Here is a 21410-nt window from a genome sequence, read left to right as displayed (position 1 = left end):
AAGGTAAATGTCTTGTTCTAAAAGAATTGTTACTGCCGGAAATATTCCTCTCTGGTATCCCTTGCCACAAGCAAGGAGAACTTCATAGGGAGAGTGGTATCTAGATAAAAGGGTAAATGATATATACATATCTTTTCAAAACTGGAACAGAACTTCCAGTCACTTCCAGTAAAGGAGGCAGGGGTTTGGGGGCAAGAAAAGAAGTCAAAGGTCTGGATTTGTTTTGAGCCCCTTGCCAAATATTGTGAGCAGCTCAGGGGAGAGGGGGGTGTACACTGCATTTCAAATATATCTTGCTTAGGGATGTTTTGTAAACTACCCAATCCAAGAGTAGCATGTCTTAAATTTCTGAACTGCTCGTCCGCAAATGGTTTATCACCAGGTTCCCCACAAACAGACAAGAGGGAGCCCCCTTCTGGCTGTGTTCCGCTCCCAAGATGGATGGCTCTCTGCACCGGGCTGGTAGGCCCAGCTATCCAAGGCCAACCGAGGCTCCCTTTATATATGAGGTTTTAATTGTCTTTCTTAAGTTTTTTTATTTTTTAACTTTTTTGCTTGATCTTATTGTATCCTTCTTCTTTTTAGGAGTAGGGTGTGGTATTCATCAAAGGAAAGGAAAGGAAGATAACATGAGGTGACAAATGGCCAACAGTGAGAACAGTGATCTACACACTGACTCTTAATTGGTTAGTGAGTGGATAGCAGTATACTGTATGTTCAATTGTCCATTCCCTCAGCTATTTGGGGAGTGAATATTATGTTGGCTGACCTTTTCACAAATATGAATCACAATGCAAATGGGCCTCATTAGCTGGCACACATTCATCCTCCACCTCGAGCTGTATGATGTCTGATGAACAGTCCTAAGGATTCAAAGACTTGCCTGTTGTCCCCACCAATCCAGCAAGGGGACACCTTTGTATAGATTGCCTTTGCTAAATGGGGCAAAAGAAGGCAGACTGTAACCGAAACATTCCATGGATAAGAATATTCATTTATATGCCCCAGGCTGAGGAGCTGAACAGTCGGAAAGTGCTTATAACCTGATGCTTTGTGTTATGAACACAGAAATCTTTCAAATGCAAAATACTTACGAGTTGCATTGATTTGAGCAGCAAAGAATTCAAGCATGTGCTTCACTCTGTCAAGAAAATGAGTTGGATCTTTGTTTTTAAGGGATTGCTGAACTTGATTGGATCACATCCTAAGTTTATAGGTTTTTTTAAAAAGACATTTGATTTAGGTAGCAGTGGTGTTTCTTTAAAATGTTCAACAAAGTTCTTAAAAAGTAAATAAAAATATTGGAGGGATGAGAAGGAATAGGAGAATAAAGAATGTTTGAGCCAGATGGGGGTGAAAGTGTTATTTTTCTAACAAATAACACAGTAGGAAATGTCCTACTGTGGAGTTGTACTGAATCAAATAACATGTAAAAGAACAGCAATGCTGAAGAATTAATTAAATATCATCTTGGGGGAATTAAAACATTTAAGGGCACTGTTGTGTCATTGAGTCAAATCCTTTAATCATGCTTCAAATATGCGCAAGCTTCCTCTCTCTCCCCACTACATTTATTTAGTCAGCTACTGGGCATTTAAAACCTTCAAAATGAGTAATTATATGTAATGAAAACAAGACAGCAGTGCCAACCTGAAGATTTACAGAGCAGTCCTGTACATGTCCACTTAAAGGTATGTCCCACTGAATTCCGTTGGACTACTTCCCTCTCAAAAAACAGAGTATAGAATTTCAACTATATGGAGTATATTCAATAAAACTGTCATCCAGTAAGATCATCAAATACGCCATTGTATAGCTGAGATTCTTTTAAAAATGAACTGTTTTTAAAAACCAAACAAATTGGGCACCTACTTAAAAACTGAAGAAATGTGGTGCTTTCCTATTTAGAATTGGAGGAATAAGATTTATGTAACATTTTGAGATCTTGGTTGCACAGATCTTAAATGAGAGCAAATACGATATGCAGCAAGAGTTTAGACTGCAATCATGCTCACACATAGCTGGGACTGAATCATACTAAGCTCAGTGGGGCTTATGTCTGAGTAGAAATGCATAGGATCATGTCTGCTTTGTATACCTCTGCTTTGAATACACTGTATACAAGATTTATTAGGAATGTTGATATTATTATTGTAACTACACTCTGCCTGTCTGTGGGGGAAATGTTCAAAGTAGATTCCAATGGCAAGACTTAAAATTCCAATCAAGAGATAACAAAATGAATTACAGACACAGACAGCAGCACAAAATATTTCCAAAGTTCACATTAAATGAGTCCAGACAAACATCTTTTGCCATATAACACAGGCCTATTGATTTTACAAGGTACAGTGAGCTGTCACTTATTTTGATACATCTAGGAAAACCATACAAAAAATTCTAAAAGGTTGCTGTACCCCTGCTAATCTTTGAAGATGGCTATTCCCTCAGTCTTCTCTTCCAGAGACTGAACATACCCAGTTCCTTCAGCCATCCCTCATGCGACTTGCTTTCCAAACCCTGTATCGTCATGGTCCTTCTCTGGACATATTCCAGCTCGTCAAAATCCTTCTTAGGCTTTGGTGTCCAAAACTCAGCACTGTATTCCAGGTGAGGCCTGATCAATGCAGATTAGTGTGGTGTTATTTCTCTCAGTGTGGAGAAATAACAGCTATACATTGGTTGACTCAACTGTTAGATTCCCCCCCATCACATCCCTTTGTTGACTCATGTACAGTTTGTAATCTTGTAAGACTACTAGATCCTTTCCCCATGTACTACTTTCAAGCCAGCTTTCTTACACTATGTATTTATGCACTTGATTTTTCCTGCCTAACTGTAGACACACAAACCCCTGTGAAAATAATTTTATTTATTTTAGCTCAGTTTTCTAGTCCATTTAGGTATTTCTGAATCCCGATTCTGCCTTCTGAAGTATCAGCCAATCCTCCAGTTTAGTGTCATCTGTGAATTCAGAGAATATTCTATGCATACCCTTATCCAAATTGTTAAATGTTGAATGCCATTGGGCCTAGGACAGAACCCTGTGGCACCCTCTGGCAGCTTGTCACCAAGATGACAAGAAATTACTGTCAAGCCCTCTTTGAATATGGCCCATCAACCAGCTACAAATCCACCTAACGCTAGCATCGTCCAGCCCACATTTGACCAGCTTCGCCCACAAGAATTTCATGAGGGATCTTTTCAGAAGCCTTACTAAAATCAAGATTTGTTATATCAACAGCATTCCCTCCACCAATTAAGCTTGTAACTTTCATAAAAGAGAGAGGGAGAGGAATAGAGATTAGTCTGGCACGACATGTTTTTGAGATACCCATGCTGGGTCTTAGAAATCATAGTGTTATTTCTTAAGTGCTCACAGGCTTACTGTTTTATGATAATCAGGATCTTTCCTGATTATTGATGTCAAACTGACAAATCAATATTTGCCTGGACCCCAGTGTTCAGGGGGCCTTATCTGTTCTCCAACAGACCTTAGCAACTCTGCAGTTACCTCTGCAAATTTGTTTAGTACCCTTGAATGCAGCATATCTGGAACTCACTTAAGGTAGCTAGGTGTCCCTGTACCACCTCTGTACCTATCATGGGTAGTATGGCTTTTGAAAAGATCCCTTGTTATCTTCTTGTCTCCAAGGTGACCACTAGTAGGTGTTCAGTAGGTTTGCCTTCTCTCTGTCATCTAAGCTTACATTGAGCTTTAGCCTTCTAATATTATTTATAAAACTGTTAAAGATATAGGGACCCTGACTCCTTTTTCATGTGCTCCCCATAAATACACCCTGACAACTTTCCTGAGAAAAGGACTTCCATTGAATATATTGTCTTGCAGTCTGTGGGAGGATGTTGTACAAGATCCTCGACTGTCTGGCAGTGGCTGTGGAGCAGGTGAATCAGAGTTTTGAAAAATTACTTCCATAGATTATAGCTCCCGGAATCCTCCGTCCACCCCGGCCGCTGCCTTTCCTAAACTCTGCAAGACATGCAAATGCCTGCCCTGTTTTAGGGATCTGTTCTTGTTTCATTCATGAACAACAGCCTCTAAATCATCTGAGTGGTTTTACCACTGCAGCACGGGAGCTTTTAAACTTTTTATTATCTCAGCTTTTAAAAAAATAAATAAAAATAAAGTCGAGTTCTAAAATTAATGTGCTTGCTTTTTTTATGGGAAAGATTGGATTCTTCGTGTTTCAAAAGTGATGACCGAATGGAACTATAGTCTCTGTTTATTTAAACGATGAGACCAGTACTTCCACCCCCACCCCCCAAATGAAACCTCTGAGTTTTTGTGGTGTTGTTTTTTTGTACAGTTTAATTATATTAGACCCTTGCGATTAAGGGTATAAAGAGATGCTAGAGATAGCTTATAATTAAAGCTGAAAGCCCGTTAATGTTGTCAAATGGCAACTGAGATAGACTTTTCTGGGCGTTTGAAATCAGACTTCAAAGGAGTTGCATGTTCAAGTGCTCAAGACCAATCACCAAATGAAGCAAGCTAATCTGCATACTCTCAAAGATGAGAGAAACTCCTGCTCTGACCATCAGATGTTTACATTAGTTAAGGCTTTTCCTTTTCTAGTCACCGGCTAATTCTAATACATCTGTTTCTAGCCATCTAGGCACCAGGCTTGGCAGGTTTCCCATTCTCTGACCTGTGCCTATCAGTGAGTGCCAAGGTTCAAGATTTTCCCTCTCTTGAGACTTAAGTCCTTTTTCTTCATAAATTTGGCTTTGTTGTGTCTATTGTTGGAGGAGAGCATTTGGGCCATAAAATGGGGATGCTCTTCTTAATCCCCCAGAGTGCTCTGGAAGGGGAGATGAAGGTGAGGGTCTGTCAAAAGCAAATGAAGGGGGATGAGACTGTCCCTCTCCAAACGGGGGGAGGGGGGGCAGCGGCCTGGATTCCAAGGGAAACAGGACTTGTTAGAGTGACAATGCTTCATTCTTTCAAAAGAGTGGAAAGTTTTGTCATGGAGAAAAGCTGGATTCCCCTCTGGGTCATGGGACACAACCCTGCAGACCTCTAGGTCACCTTTTTCAAATCCAGCTCTGGCCAGCAGTGCCCCAAAAGTCATCCCTGTACCAGCTAGTTCTCTGATGACCCTCACAAAATAAATCAGACATGACATCACTTCAGTGCCGACCTTGTCCAATGCTAAGTGTCATCTCTGTTGATAGACATCCAGTCCTGTGGTGAAGTCTGACCAGATGGTGGACCTTTTGTTTTGCCTGCCAAGGGGATTTCCCAGTGCCTAGCTCCCCCAACAGGCTCCTTTTCGCAAGAAGAGGTTTCTCCTTCAGAAATAGGGTTACGTTTAGAGTTTCCCTTTCAGGATCTTGTTGTATAGCAAGGCCACCATCACTCAGCAAACCACAACAGGGGAGGGAGATGAGCCTTTTTGTTGCCAGGCCACAATGGCAGAATGAGTGGCTTTGGTACAGGCCTGTGATAATGGATGAGTGCTTTATCTCCACATGTGGGATAAGGTGACAGTGGCTTGGCAGGATATATGCATCTGTTAAAGTCTCTGCGGTGAAGAAGAAAGACCACGTGTCTCTACCTGGAAGGCCAAGATGAGCACAGGAGATGCAGAATTGTTTAAGGAAAGAAGCATGATGTCTTCTCTTCTTGTAGCAACCATTCAACCAAGCCTCCATCTGCCAGCATGAGATGCTGCTGTCATCTGGCCATCCAGACTATTTCTTCATCTACCCCGGTCTTGTTTGCTCTGATTGGTTTCAGCTGCCCTGGACTTCGAGCAGAGGCTTTCCATATCACCTGCTAGAGGACCCTTTAAAGAACTGGAGATGCCAGGGATTGAACCCAAGATCTTGTGCAAACAAAACCTCTGCTCTAGCAACAAAGCCATGGTTCCTTCCTGTACACTGGCCTCATCTCTTTACGAGTCCACATCTGGATCAGATGTGAGGAGTTGGCATATATTGTAGGATATTTTGCCAAAATATACAAGACGATTGTGGCCACTATCCAGTTCCTCATCCTCACCAAGCCTAGGAAGGGGCCTCCTTGCAAGCAGTAGCTTGCATGGCTTCCTTCTGCCACCAGGAGGCATTGGGTAGCGACAGAGTGAACGGGAGCATGAATTGCCTTCCGTCCAAGAAATGCTCATGTCCATGATTCCCCACCCATCTGCTCAGCAATTTTGTGAGGTAGATTAGGCTGACAGGCAAGTGATTGACCAAAGGTCACCATAAGTGTAATGATTTGGTACACATTTAGACTTGGATTTTACCATTCCTACTCCAACCAGTGTGCACTACACAGCCTCACACTGCACAGAGGTGTGTGTGGTACATTTAATATGTATTTTAAAAGGAAAATACTGAAGCAGGCAGAGATTCAAAAGAAGCAGTAAAATCTTTTTGACAAACAGGAAAGGGAAGTCAAAGAGAAAGTAATTTGAAAAGTAGCAGTGGAACTAAAATGGAAGAATCAGAACTAAAATCTAAAATGGAAGAATCAGAACTTAGAAAAATTACTTTTTCAGCCTTAACTCCAGAATCCCCTGCCCACATGGCTGGTGGAGACACTGAAGTATTCTGAGAATTGTAGTCTTAAAACAGTAACTTCCCCTTCTCTGAGGAATCAATGATGTGCCATCCAAAAGTGGGGAGTAGACTGTGATTTAGGGCTAAATATAATTTAAAAGACAAGCTGAAGAGGTAGATGGAAGCAGAGGCTGTAATATGATCAATTTCCACCAAGAAGCAATTCAAACAGGTGAAATATTGGCATGAAACTGGTAGCCTCAGAAGAGGATTAATTTCAAAACAGATCAATTTTGAACTCACAGAGACAGTATTTAAAGGGGGAAAGGGGGTAGTTCTTACTTCTTTGAGGAAGTGGTAAAGACAAATCCTCTTGTGGATTATGGAAAGATAACTGGGCTATATCTCATTTAAATAGTTGCAGAAGAATTAAGGTAGGATAAAGATAAAGGACTTCAATTACCACTCACTGACCCCCCCCCCCCAAATTACTTTTTGCTTACTGAAATAGTCATTGAGGCTGGTCAGTAAATACTTTTTCATTTTAGACAGATTCTAGGGCCAGGTAACAGTGGTGCTCCAGATGTTTTTGGATGGCAGGTCCCAGTCTCTTATCAATGGCCAAGCTATTTAATATTGATTGGAGTTGTCAGCAAAATACTAAGTCTCACAACTAAGTTTACAGATTCAGCTGCCTTCAAGTGGGGCATGCAACAAAAACTTAGAGGACTCCTGTTTAGGGTTCCAGCCAGGCATTTTTGTTTTTTCCAAGACACTTCATTCCACCCTTCACCTTCCCACTCTGTATTACCACTGCATATGTGGTGTAGTGGATAGAGTGACAGTCTAGGACTCAGGAGACCTGGATTCCAATCACCACTCAGCCGTAGCAAGTCATTGGGGGTGGAGTGCCACTGGTAAAATTAATCCTTAAATATCTTACCTTGAAAATATTATTAGGGCCACTAAGTGTGTTGCAGCTTGACAGCACATAAGCCAAAATCATGATGAATCCTCATTTAGCTCTTGGAGGAGATTATTCTCCCCTTTGGTGTTTTTCCCTCTTAAAATTTTGTTTCTATTTCTGAAAATATGAATGTTTTCCCAATCCTGGTGGTTCTTACATCTTTTTGTACATAGTGCCATTTTTGGCACTATTAGAGTACATAACCAAATACTGAAGAAGGGATGATGAAAGGTCAAAGGCTGCCAGAGAGTTGACTTGGTGGTGCAATGAAGCTACTTACTATACTTTTCAAAGTTATTATGTCTTCCATCTTTATATTCAGACTCACCATTTACCTCCTACATGTAGATATGGAAAACAAAAGATTTGTAGGAAGATTGCTGCATTTCCCCTCCAAATTATATAAATTGCTTTCCATTGTCACTTCTCTATTTGTGATGGTTTGATAGATTTTGGGCATGAGCTTGAGTGCTATTTGTACGTGGACAACAGTTCATCCTACTGGCAGGGTCTAAAGAAGGTAACCTTTGTGTACATATAAACTGGGCAGGTTTCTGATTCCAGATTCTTTTAAGAACCCATCTGAATTTGCCTGGTTTCTCTTGGATGGAGGGGCATAGCTGGCAAGATTCAGCCCTCTCAGTTGCCCCATGCACTGAATTATTTTGCTTTTCCACAACTCTTTCTAAAATTTGTCTCCACCACCCCATGGATTTGCCCCTTTTTCTTTTCAGCAGCAACAAGAAGCAGTACATTTTGTCACCACATTTCTGTACAAAAGAAGATTTTTAAAAAATTGTACAAAATTTCAGCGGTCACTGACAGTACTTTGCCAGGCTTGACTGGACAAAAAGAACAGCAGCAGCAATAACAAAAACAAATAAACCCCGTCTACAGTATAAAATTAAGGGAACAAAGACAGTATTGCTTGAATGCAACGTGATAACAGTTATGTCATCTGGGTTGACCAAAATAACTGTATCTGTTCTGCAAGGGAAAGGATCCCTGTTATAGAGAAAAGAGTTGCATGGACACAGGCAAGATGCCATATAGATACAGTGGTACCTTGCAAGACGATTACCCCACAAAACAACGAATCCGCATGACGATGAGGTTTTGCAATCGCCATTGTGCTTCACAAAACAGTGTTTCCTATGGGCGATTTTCGCTGGACAATGTTTCGGTCCTTGCTTTCCAAGACGGGTTTTCCCCCCCGGGACCGATGCTTCGCAAGACAGCGATTTCTACAGCTGATTGGCGGCTCCGCAAAATGACTTCCCTATGGGCGATGTTCGCAAAATGACGACTATTTTCCCCATTGGAATGCATTAAATGGATTTCAATGCATTCCAATGGGGAAATGCTTTTCACAAGACAATGTTTTCACTAAACAGCGATTTCAATGGAATGGATTAACCGTCTTGCGGGGCACCACTGAACATGGTTGGAGATTATGGGAGTTGTAGTGCAATATAGCTGAGAATGGTGGCCATTGTAGCATACCAGGAAGGTGCCAAACTGGAGAAGGCTGCCTTCATCATAAGATTAGCAAGCTTTTCCTGAAAGACCTATATCTGTTTCCATTCAGGTGTTCCTTTGACTGAAAGCTGCCTTTTGCTTGCCTGATACTTGTGGAGCTGGGAAGGAATTATTCAGAGCAGAGCTAATTTTATTGCTGAGGAAGGTCCTTTCCCATGATGTACCCCTGGAGCAGGAAGCAGTGTGGGTGTACAATTTGCAGTTTATGGCTAAGATGGCAATGCCTGGGGTGGGGATGGGGGTGAAGCTATAAAGAACAAAGGCTCACATACTCAGAAGTGAAGCAGTTATGGAGCATCACCCCATTGGAAGTGGAAGGGTAGCGATGAGAAACAAAGGACAAGTAAGGCCTAAAGCAGTGCTAATACATATTTGCACTGGAAAAATCACTTATGGAAATGGAATTCAGGAATGGATGCTAAATGCTAGGGGGAAACTGCAGATTATAGATAGCGCTCAGCAAAACCAGGCAAATGAAATACTCAGCAGCCGGCCCTGGTCATTCACGAAGGTGGGTCCCCCTCCCCCGCTTTCGGATATAAAAAGGTGCCCTTTTTCTTATCTCTGATACATGTTTCTGCCTATTCTCTACAGTATTTGCACGCTATAAATTCACGAAGAAATAGGTAGAACATATTGGTCCTAGCTGTTGTACGTTTCAGGAGAAAGCACGCCACAAGCAACAAAATAAACTATTTCCCATTATTATCCATGCACTCCTAGCCTCCAGGGACCAGGTGTCCGAGGTGACCGATAATGAGATCAGTGGCCTTTGACCACGAGGCCATTCATCTGAATTTGAACCTGCTCAATAGATGTTGTTGCCTGACAACCATTTGGCCTTGTATCAATGTACCCAGGCTGGAGTCTGGTTGTCACTCGTGAGAAGCACCTGGACTGCACATACAAAATGGACCAGGATTTCTGTCACAAAGAAGGGAGAGGAGCCAGGTGGATACAAGCTACCCTGACTTTCTAATCACTCAGTTTTTAAATCATGTTTGTGTTCTGCCTTTTCTCCAGAGATGGCCCTGTCACTGGAGGATTCTAGGAGTTCTTGTTCAGCAATGTAATTTTTCCAAGCTCAGCTTTTATCTAAACAGTGTGTGTGCAATGTTTGGGGGGTGGGGGTGGTCATAAACATGTCATCTGTGGATATACTTCAGGCTGATTTGCTGAATGTTTCAGGTGAATTCCCAGGGAATTCATGGCTGAAGAGGGATTCCGTGACAGGATTCCCCTGCCCGTGTTTTGGCCTGATACTCTGAATATGTGAAAGAGTTACCAGCTTGAGTGCTCCCACACAAACAGATGATACGTTTAGAGAATGGAGTGGTAAACAGATCAATTCAGGTGAGAAGATGGGCCAGGCTGAACTGGACCAAAATCAGACAATTTCCCCCAGAATTCCATACACAAAAAGGTCATCCATGTGCCTTTGGGAATCCCAAAAGCTGGAAAAGACTGTCACAAAATTGTCCCACTTACGCCTCCTAGAAACTGAAATCCTGAGGTGCACAGCAATGGGCATATTGTGCTAGTCTGGCACTCACTTACTCATTACTTACTTACTCCAGTTCCCTCTAGCATATTTGAAGGGGGGTGTCCAGCCCCTCCTCTTTCCACCATCCTTTTCTCCACATAGAAAAAGAGATGTCTGGAGAGGAGAGCCTTCTGCCTACATGTTGGTACTCCACATTGAGAGCCCCAGTTGTCCAAGGTTCCTGCTTTCATGGAGAGCCTCCATGTCAGCAAGAGTTTTTCTGCAACTACATCACTTTCCACATGGAGAACTTGACCATGGAGAAGGGGTCGGGGGCTCCCCTCCAAATGCCCTGGAGAGAGCCAAGCAAATGAGGAATGAACAGGGCTTAGGAAACATCTGTAGGAAACATCTGCTTCATTGGCAGACCCAACTTCTGATCCTGAAACAGAACAGAAGCTTTCAGAGTTTCAGTTGCCTAGGCTTGATATGGAAACTGTCAGAAAAGAGAGAATCTGACATGGCTCTCTTCAAACTTCAGACACACAGGGGGAACACCTGGTTCCTTTTTCCAAAGCTTTCAATGTAAACAAATGTATTTATTGCAAAGTTAAATTAACATTTCCTAGTTTAACAACTTTATCCCACCAAGGATACCTCCTCTTTTAACCTGTGTGAGACTTCAATTCATTTGGGGGGAATTTACACATATTATTTCACTGCATGGTCTATAAATGTGGATCTGGTCAATCCTGTGACTTTGAGGACTGCTGAAAGTTCACCAAGGCTAGCTGACAGTTGGGCACATGAATTCTAGGGGTAGCAAAATGTCTGACTCGGTATTAGTTGAAGCTGACAGAGCAAATGAAATGACAAGGAAGTCGCTCAGAAGGCAACGGTTTCAACGGCAGTATTCATCAAAGGAAATTAATACTTGATTTTCAAATCTGAGAAACACCAAAATAATTATTTCAGCTTGCCCTTTGAACTAACAGAGCAGGTCTACTCTTTGGAAGGACTGATCTGATTTTGAAACAATGGGGTGCGAGGACTCTTTTGATGCATTTGAAACTCATTTTCTGGAAAAAATGCAGATCTATTCGCTGCTGCCTTCCACTGTTAAATTACTAAGAAGCAAAGCAAAAAGCAAAGCGTGCTGCTTATATACCGCCCCATAGCACTTCAAGCACTCTCTGGGCGGTTTACAAGTTAATTATGGAGGCTGCACATTGCCTCCCCAGCAAGCTGGGTACTCATTTTACCAACCTTGGAAGGATAGAAGGCTGAGTCAACCTTGAGCCGGCTACCTGGGATTGAACCCCAGGTTGTGAGCACAGTTTTGGCTGCAGTACAGTGGTTTAACCACTGCGCCACGAAGCAGGATTATTTATTCCTTTGAATATATAATGGGGACTGAAAGGGAGGTTACGCTTTGGTAGTAAGTAGAATGGTATTTCATTGGTCAGTGGGAAAATCAAGCATTTGCTTACTGCATTCAAGAGATTTCTTTTAGTACCAGAGGCACTCAAAATGTTGCTCATAATTTTTCGATTTTGAAAAATGTTTTGCAAATGCATCACGAAGCCCACATGGTTAAATTCAATGGCAAAAGCAAAGGCCCATGACATATAATGAACCCTGGGGCACTATGATCCCTTATTTTCAACAGAAGTTGGGCAAGTTACGTAATATTTGGAGTATAACTCCCAGAATCCTCCAGCGGACATGGCTGGTGGTGCTGAGAAACAAGCTGTAGCTTCAGAGTTTTACAGGACTCCAAGCAGGTTTTAGGGGTGTGTGCAATGTTCATGTAGTGGTTTGCTGGTGTCACTCCTGCAATAAGTTGCCACAGCTAAGCAGGGATTTGAATCCAGGTCTTCTGAATCGTCATCTAACAGTGTGCCACACCATGTTGGCTGTCTGTCTGGTGGAAAATAAATGAGGGCATTTATTGAATTTTATTCATTAGTTATAGTTAAGGCCAGCAGTTTCTCCTGATGTACAGAACTTGCTTTGCCAATTTACTGAGGACCTGGGAAGGTGGTAAGGCAGGGGTGGGTAATTAATTTCTATAGGGGGCCACATGAAAAAAATCTGAATTGTGTTTGGGGGCCAAACCAACTTTACTTAAAAATAAAATGAAGCAGTGATATTATGATTGTTTTCTTTTTTAAAAAAACTTGTTAATCTTCACAAATACTAAAGAGTTTTTTGCGGTATGTTAAAGATAAGCAACTGATCAACTTTAGACAAAAACCTATAAATGGTTTTGATGTTCAAAACTATCCGCGGGCTGGACAGAAGCAGCTCGCGGGCCGTATGTGGCCCTTGGGCCGCACTTTGCCCAGGTCTGTGGTAAGGTAAAGTACCAGTGCCAAGTTTGCTAAAACCTTAGGTTCAAAACCCTATTTGTCACCTTATAGAAGTCGCTTCCAGGCAATCAAACTCACTGTCTAGAGCAGGCTTGTCCAACCTGCGGCCCGAGGGCCGCATGCGGCCCAGGTCAGCTCATAATGCAGCCCCGTGCAATTTTTTATTTTTAAAGAAATTCCAAAGTTTCAAGTTACACTGCCGGCGCTTGCGGCCGGAATGTGGCCGGGGCATGTCACAACAGTAGAGGGGGAGAGAGGGAAGGAAGGAAGGAGTGGGAGGGGAGGGATGGGAGGGCTACATGACTGCATTGCGCCATCCCCGTCAATAGGTGGACCCCCTCCCGGCTCCATGAAGCCGCCGGAGTTGAAGCTGGCAGCCTCTGCTGTCTGAGATCACAGTTGCCGGTAAGCGTGCTTGGAGCGGGGCTGCAGAGGACGGCTAGGGCTGCCTGCCCATGCGGCCCAAACCAAATGTATGTGTGGCCCAAACCAAATGTTCATCTTCTAATGTGGCCCAGGGAAGGTGAAAGGTTGGACACCCCTGGTCTAGAGTTTCAAAACCATCTTGGTGTCCAAGCTAGGCCTTTGGGACCTTCTATGCATTGTTCTGTGGTCATTCTTGCCACTGTAACAGACATGGTTTGGTCCTCTATGTATACCGATGTTCAGTGTTCTCGTTTTTCAGTGTATGGTATCAACCCAATTTAGACTTATAATGATGTCCTGTTATCCCAATGGGTCAGGTGGCCACTGAGGTCTGGAAAAGCAAGGGGAAGGGAACATGCATCAGAATGTCTACATCACAATAGTGATCTGGAGATTTGCAGAGACAAGTCAAGATGCTGCCTATGGGTGTGCCTTCCACTTTGACAGTTTTGATAAGTAATATATTAATCTCCTTCTCTCACTCAGTGCCACATCTTCTCGGGTCTCTAAAAAAAGGCTGGGGTGGAATAACTATATTAACAAGAACATATGTTTCTTTTTGAAATAGTTTTTTTGCAATTTGTAAGAGAATATTAACAATATCCAGACATTCTTTTATTCCTTTCAGACAATCCTGAGGTAAGAGCCTACTAGATGCAGCAATGGAGTGGGATGATGATTCTTCCTCTCTGTGGGACTTTTAAGGAAGTGTTATATATAATCCATTCCCTGCCATTGTACTGTAACCAGAATTTTAAATAAGAAAGATCCACAATGCCTGGATGAGGCCCGAAGATAAAGAGCCCAATGTTGGATCTCACCTTCTAAATCTTGGGGTTTGTTAAACATCTTAAGAGGGGGAGGTTTCAACGATGGAGTCCTGTTAGTCTGTTTCAGTGTAGCAAAAAAGAGTCTTGTGTCACCTGTAGGATTAACAGATTTATTTTAGCGCTGCCCCAAGAAGCCAGGTTGGTAACCAATTTTTTGTCCTCTTGTCATCAAGCAAAGAATCTCCTTTTCAGGCAGGCTTTTAGGCAGTAAGTGGGGATCTAGGGAGAAATATAACAATTTAAAACATTTTAGAAATGGTTTTTAATCGCACTTTTAATCTTGATTAATCTTTAATTATTTTTAATATAGTTTTTGTATAGTATTTTAAACTCATTACCATTGTACAGTTTTAATCACTGTGAGACACCTTGAGCCCTTTATGGGGAGAAAGTCATAATATAAATAAAATAAACAATGAACTTTTGTGCAATCCACCTCTTCATATGTGCAGAATGAGGTTCAGGGCTCATAGTTATGGGAGCTGGATAAGAATAAAGGGGAATGCAGAAAAGAAAAAGTTTTTTTTAAAGGAATTTTAGCAGAAATTCAAAACTCTGTGACATTAACTTCAGTCATAAACTTTCAAACAGCTTGCTAGCCTATGTGTCCTGAAAATACAGTGTAGTGAAGTCATTACGATACACAACACAGCTAGTCTGTTCCACTTTTTTCTAAGGTTCCTAGGATGCGGAAATGCAGCTGAAAATACACTTTGCACATTTGTGGAAAGGTTCACTGATTCAGTGTAGGACAGCTAAGTTCTAACCTAATGAAGCCTTGAGGAGTCAGCTTCCTTAATATTGGGTCGTCCCAATGGATGGGACCACTGCTGAACCTGGCTGGGGCTGGTGGGAGTTGTAATCTAGGATGTCTAGAAGCTGGGGAAAATTGCTGAGTCCTGGGGAGGCTGAGTACAGAAGCATCAGGAACAGGGCTGAAAAGGTTTTGAAGGAAGGACAGGAACTACAGTATCAGCTATAGAAACGCAGCCTATGAGGATGAAGGCAGAAGGCAGTCATGGATGTAGTCGTCTGGTAGAGCATTTCATGGAATGTGATCCAAGTAAGAGAGCAGCCTCCTAGAATATAGGCAATGGAGGTTAAAAATACATCCCATTTGCACTGTTACTTCATTGGAAACAGGAAATTAAGCACTATATGAAGTCTTGAAGTATTTTGCCCCATTTTTTTTTGGAAACGCAAAATCCCCCTTTTCCTGCATATAACCATCGGGCAGACTTTCAGCAAGCAAAGAATGAAAGGAAAGCAGCTCTTTCCAACACTTCTAAGCTTCATTTAGTTAAAAATACTCTGTGTGGTTTTTTGTGTGTGTGTGGTTTATTTTTTTGTGAAGCAGCAGAAAGGTTTTTTTTAAAGCTGTGTTTGAACATAGGTGCTCCAGAAAGTCATTAACGTGGTATATGTTGGTCAGAACTGGTTATACTGTATGCCTCAAAATATAAAGAAAGAAATCCAAACCAAACCCAATTTTAATCTGCAAAGAGGAAATGTAGTTCCTCCATTTATAAAATAAACCTAAAAATGAATAACAAGTAATTTTCACACTGTTGGTTAATCAGCACATTTTATTCTGGAAGGTATACGAGTGCTCACAGCACATTTCCATACACGTTTTCTATGGAAAGAAAAGCCCACTGTGTCCAATGGGCCTTACTCCTTTGTAAGAGTATTCGGGACTAGCCATTAGCCACATAACTGGATGCAGTGAAGCCTTTTAGTCAAGCATGAGTCAAGTATTTATTGTATTTTAAATGTTGTAAGCCGCCCAGAGACTTTTTGGGTAGTGTGGGCGGCATATAAATTAAATAAATAAAAATAAAGTAAAGGCTTGGAAAAGCTACTTCTTGAGACACAGTCCCCCATATTCCCCAGTTGATGGATTTTTTGCTGGGCAGTGTAGTCCAGAAAAAAAAGCTGATTGAGGCCCCACATAAAATGTTCGCGAGGGCTGTGGCGTTTTCTGTTTTAATAAGTCGATACCCAGCTTTCCAAATCCATGTGACAGAACTTGGAGAGGAAATAGGAATGGATCCTATTTTATAAATTCGAATATAACATCTGGGCTCTCAGGGAACGCAGAACGACAGGCCAGAAGCCGCCATCAGGGGGCCCCGATCCGCCTTGGACAGCATGGGAAGGGGAAGGCCCGGTTCCTCGGCGGACAGCGACCCCGTTACCAGGGCCCTCGCCTCTCCGCCCGGGCAGCGCGGCGGCGGAGCGTCGAAGGACAATTGATTCATTCACCGGCTGCTGACACCATTAACCTTGTACATGTGCAGAAAGTGTTCCGCCTCTTGAAGATGCCCCCGGGGGTCTCTCAATGACACCGGCTAATTAACTCCTCATTAACAACAACAGCATCCCCCTCTTTGATGTATACAAGCTAATTTGTTAATTGCACTTTAATTGCCAAGTTATTAAGCGCTCCGAGGCGCTCCGGCAGATGACTGCAATTAATGCGCGCGGCAAATCGTTCCCCGCCATTGGGAGATGTTATCGGAAGCCCCGCCCGTGCCCTGAAGGGAAGGCGGGAAGGAGCAACGGGAGGGACGGAGGGAGGGCCTGGCCGCGCCGGGAGTCGGAGCTGCCGTCTCCCGGGCTGGTCCTGGCAGCTCGGGCGGAGGCGGAGGCGGCGGCGGCGGCAGCAAGCCGTAAGCCGCCGCCGCTCGGGTGCTGCAGTCAGGCTGGAAGCGCTGGGTAAGCAGGGCTGGAGCCTCACTCGAGCTTCTCCAGAAAAGATAGCTGCTGACATCAACAACCACCACAACCCACCTGGTGTGGAATGAAACCTTATTATCCCCAGGTGAGAGTGTGGCATGTGTTTAAACGTCACCCAAGGAGGACCTTCGTCCTCTTCCAAAAAAAAAGAGAAAGGAAACTCTCTTTTTCACCGGAATCCTCATAGTGAAAGAAAGATAGTTAGTTAAGGATGCAATCATCCTTGGGGAGGGGTGGGCACATTATGGGCATTTGGCAGTGGGTGCCTCATACGTTTTGCAGCTACTTAAAGCAGGGGAGATTGGACAGGTGACGGCCCATGACGTGGTACTGTCTAATCCCTCTTAAAAGGAACTGGTGAGGCAGAGCTTGGAAAAGTTACTTTCTTAAGGCAGGCTTGGCTGGGGAATTCTGGGAGTTTTAATTTTTCTCTAAGAAAATATCTGTCCTGGGCAATGGGACACCACAAAATCCTCATCAGTTGGAGATGGGTCCCGACAAGGCACCTCTTGCCCTGGCCTAGCCTGAAGGGTTTTGGTGCGTCCCTAGGAGACCAAGAGAAACGTTTGTTTCTTGGGGGCTGAGAAGGAATGGCAAATAAGCTTTCGGTGTGCTAACAATCCCAGTTCCCACCACGGAGTAGCCTCTTATGGGCACAAACCCAGAGGCGTTTGCAGGACAGCCACATTCTGATGTTAGTGTTCTGGTTTCTCTCAAGTATGAGTTCTCTATTGAGAAGCATCACATCACATGCACAACAGGCTTTGGGGAGATCACGTGTGCTGCCGAGTGGCACCATTCCTGCCCCACTTAATAATGAATGCCACTACTGATCTTATTGTAGACCTTTTGTTTCCTTAGGGGGATGGGTGACACGTGGTTGCCACAGAACAACCACCTGCACACCTATAAATCCTCACTGGGTTAAATTTGGAGGCAGCATTAAGGTGTGTATGTGAAACTCCCTTGAGAGATCTGTTAAAAATATCTTCTGGCTTCTTTCAAAATTATTTGAATGTCTTGCCTCAGCAAAGACATCCTCCAGAGTTCCCAGTGCCATTTGAGTATGAAAGGATGGCCTGACATACAGGATGCCCAAATGAGTCCAGATAGCCACCTCCTTTACTACCTAAGGAATCTGCAAGCAGAGTCTTCCTATAGAGTCTCTTGTGTTTGCAGGTATACATTCTGAACTACTGTATGTATAAAAGAAGAAGGGCACAGGTAGCCTTCCAGATGTTCATTGACTGCAGCCCCTGTCATCCTTAAGCATTAGCTATTCTGATTACACTATACCAGATGGGAGTTGTAGCCCAACAACATCTGGAAGTCAACATGCTTCCCACCCCTAATGTACGATTATGCTCCAGGTTATTGGGTTGTAGAGCAGCAAATAATCCAGTATTCTATACACATCCAGACTGAAAAGATAGCAGGCCTACAGTTGGACTGTGCATACATTGCAACATGGTATTCCCCCCCCCCCCATATGTTGGAATAAGCAACCACAAGAAGGCTAATAGGAGAAAGTGATTTTTTTCTAATGCAGAAACACAATGGCATATTACAACCCTATGACAACTGTCATAACTGAAAATTCTTGCCTTTTCATCAGGCTTGTCCTCTATGAAGCTTTCATTGGAGTTTCTAAAATTTCAGGCTCTTCATGACAGGATTCTTCTTCAAAGAATTTGTTATCCTTGCATCTCTTCTGTGTAGCATTTCCATATATTGTTTATTTTATCCTTATCAGTTAATGTATTCTCTTAATCTTTCATTATTGCTAATCTTGTTATAAATCTTTCTCTGAATTCTTGGTTCTTGTAGAAGAGATCTCTTTTGTTGTTCTCTTCTGTTCTTTTGCTGTGTTTATTGTAATACTTCTTTTTTGTTGTTGTTGCTATATCGCAGTTGCTAAAAGTTACGTTTAGGATTCTGACCCTGTATCTGTCACCCTTTACTTTTGCTTCTTGTCTCTTATTAATCATTTTAAGAAGTTTAAATTTTAACAATTTGTTCCAGGCAAGTAGATATAAAACCACGAATAGCTTGGAAGAAATGACAGATACAGTTATATACCTAAATGTGAGCAGGCCAGAATTATGTTTACTCAGCCATGGCCTAATGTTCTGTCACGGCATAAGCTAGACTGTGTAAAATTCAGCTAGAATCAATCTGTGTAGCTGGGACAATACTCATTCCATTCACTGTGACTACAGAAATGTATTGCTGATTTCGCTTCAGCTTTACCAAGTCTGTAAGGAAGGACAGCTCTAGGCTGCAATCATGGAGGGAAAAAAGCATTGTATGAACCAACGTCCTGGTACAATTGTAAATGTACACTTAATTGTAAGAATTTTTCTGTGTATAAAATGACACATTTTCCTAAAATAATTAGAGAAAAAATTGAGAGTCGTTTTATACACAGCAGTAAGGAGGGGGGGGGACATGGTGGCGCTGCGGGCTAAACCGCAGAAGCCTGTGCTACAGGGTCAAAAAGACCAAGCAGTCGTAAGATCGAATCCACGCAATGGAGTGAGCGCCCATCGCTTGTCCCAGCTCCCGCCAACCTAGCGGTTTGAAAGCATGCAAATGCAAGTAGATAAATAGGTACCACCTCGGTGGGAAGGTAACAGCGTTCCGTGTCTAAGTCGCACTGGCCATGTGACCATGGAAAGCTTGTCTTCAGACAAAACGCTGGCTCTATGGCTTGGAAACGGGGATGAGCACCGCCCCCTAGAGTCGAACACGACTGGACAAAAATTGTCAAGGGGAACCTTTACCTTTACCTTTAAGGAGGGGGGAGGGATCAAAGCATTTTGATCCCTGCTTTCCCCCTCCACTTTCCCCGCAAGAAAATAGAGGGGGAAATGAGCTTTTTGCAATGAAAGTGTAGGGTGATAGCAGGTATCGCTTTCCCCCTCCACTTTTGTTGGAAAAAGTGGAGGGGGAAAGCAGCTTTTTACAAAGAAAGTGTAAGGGGAAAGCACTTTCCTCGCAAGAAATTGGAGAAGGAAAGCAGAAATCAAAGGTTAGAAAAAAAGGGGGGCATCTTATACATGGAAAAATACAATACGTGCTGTTCAAGTCCATAGATATGGATTCAATAGTAGCAAGCTGCCAAAATATATTTATTATTATTCATTGCACGAGAGTAGAAATTGTGATGGAAGTCAGCATTTGTTGATCTGGCGTAGGTTACAATAAAGCAAACAGCCAGTTGTCAGATTTCTGAATTGTCAAAGGCTTATCAACTCAGATAGCCAGGTGATTTGAGAAAATATTACATTCCCAGAAACTTGTAATCACAGTAGTAACCCAAGGCTAGATTGAAAAGTCTGTGTATATATTTTAAAATCTTTTCTTATTATTTACTGTCCAAAATGCAGACAGTAACGCATTGTCAGTATATCCAACAGTACATAAAGTGAAACTGTTATTGGGCTACTTCTTCACATAATTCCAGTTCAGTCTTTATTCAGTGCAATGCTATGAACACACTTAGGGAAGCTCCCAGCCCCTTGCTCCCATCATCATGTTCATGATTTGAGTGCCATGATCTGGAGAGGAAAAGGGTCTTGCTCATGTGTAGAAAATCTGGGTTCTTGCTCGTGTGCAGAACCCGTATTAGTTTGTCAATAGGCATGAAGTCTTTTCAACATACTTTTTAAATTTGCTGTGCCATTGGAAATGGGCTCATCTCAGGACACGAGTCTGCTGAGGGAGAGACAGGCAGTAGAAGAACCTGGCTGGTTTCAATTTATGTCGCTTTCTCAGTCACCTGGGGCCCACACTTACTGAGTGTTGTCAGCCAGCTTTGAGAAGTGTAAGCAAGTCTCAGACACCAGGGTCTTTCAAGGAGCTGGTTTTCAGCTGGGCTTACTTCAGTCTTTTTTATGTAAGTTCTCCCTGAGTGGAGAACAGCAAAATGACAGAAACTAAACATACAGCTGCTGCAAAATGCATCTTTGGTGTGAGACAAAGAGACCAACCAACCAACCAATCCTCACCCCCCCCACCTCATCCCATGTTTCCCTCTTACTGGGACCTCTCAGCGGTTAGCCTGTTAGAGAATTCAGCTAAAAGCCCAGGAAATAGAGCCAAATACCTGTCAGCTTCTCTCACACTGGGCTTTTGCCAAGAGGTCTATAAAAATGTCATTGTCTGTCAGCTGCTGGTGATTATGTTCCCCTTTAGTCTGGCTCTTGGTAACTTACATATATATTTTAAAAAGAGTGAGTATCACTTTTGCACCACTCTGGCCTCCCCCTGGCCTTTTTCAAACAATAATACGCTAAATATGAAGAGACAGAAGCCGTTACTTGAGTCTTTAACCGGTGCCAAGAAAAATGAATAATTAAGAACACGTTACTTGCAAAAAAATTGCACGAATGCTTTTAAGTTAGGACTTACGGCCGTTGCTTTCAGAAGACATCATCGCTTCTCCCCATTCCAGCCCTTCATCTTTTACGTAGTATTCATGTCCTTGTCGAATGCTTTGGAAGAAGCTTCCGCTTAGCTTAAAC

At 42.7% G+C, this 21410-nt stretch overlaps 1 long non-coding RNA gene across 4 annotated transcripts in view; it reads left to right on the top strand.

Annotated features, from left to right (window-relative positions):
- LOC140704539 (uncharacterized) overlaps positions 1-21410 on the top strand; it is a 61172-nt gene that overhangs the window by 29065 nt on the left and 10697 nt on the right. For 3 of the 4 annotated variants that reach the window (XR_013541985.1, XR_012083777.2, XR_013541984.1), the window contains one exon: positions 586-1346. The exons of the other annotated variant lie outside the window; for it this stretch is intronic. This is a non-coding gene — a long non-coding RNA (uncharacterized LOC140704539). Of the gene's footprint in view, positions 1-585; positions 1347-21410 lie in introns of those variants that run through there. 4 annotated transcript variants of the gene reach the window in all.

Source organism: Pogona vitticeps, chromosome 2, assembly GCF_051106095.1.
Source record: "Pogona vitticeps strain Pit_001003342236 chromosome 2, PviZW2.1, whole genome shotgun sequence".
Lineage (NCBI taxonomy): Eukaryota > Metazoa > Chordata > Lepidosauria > Squamata > Agamidae > Pogona > Pogona vitticeps.
This window is presented reverse-complemented; position numbering and strand designations above follow the sequence as displayed.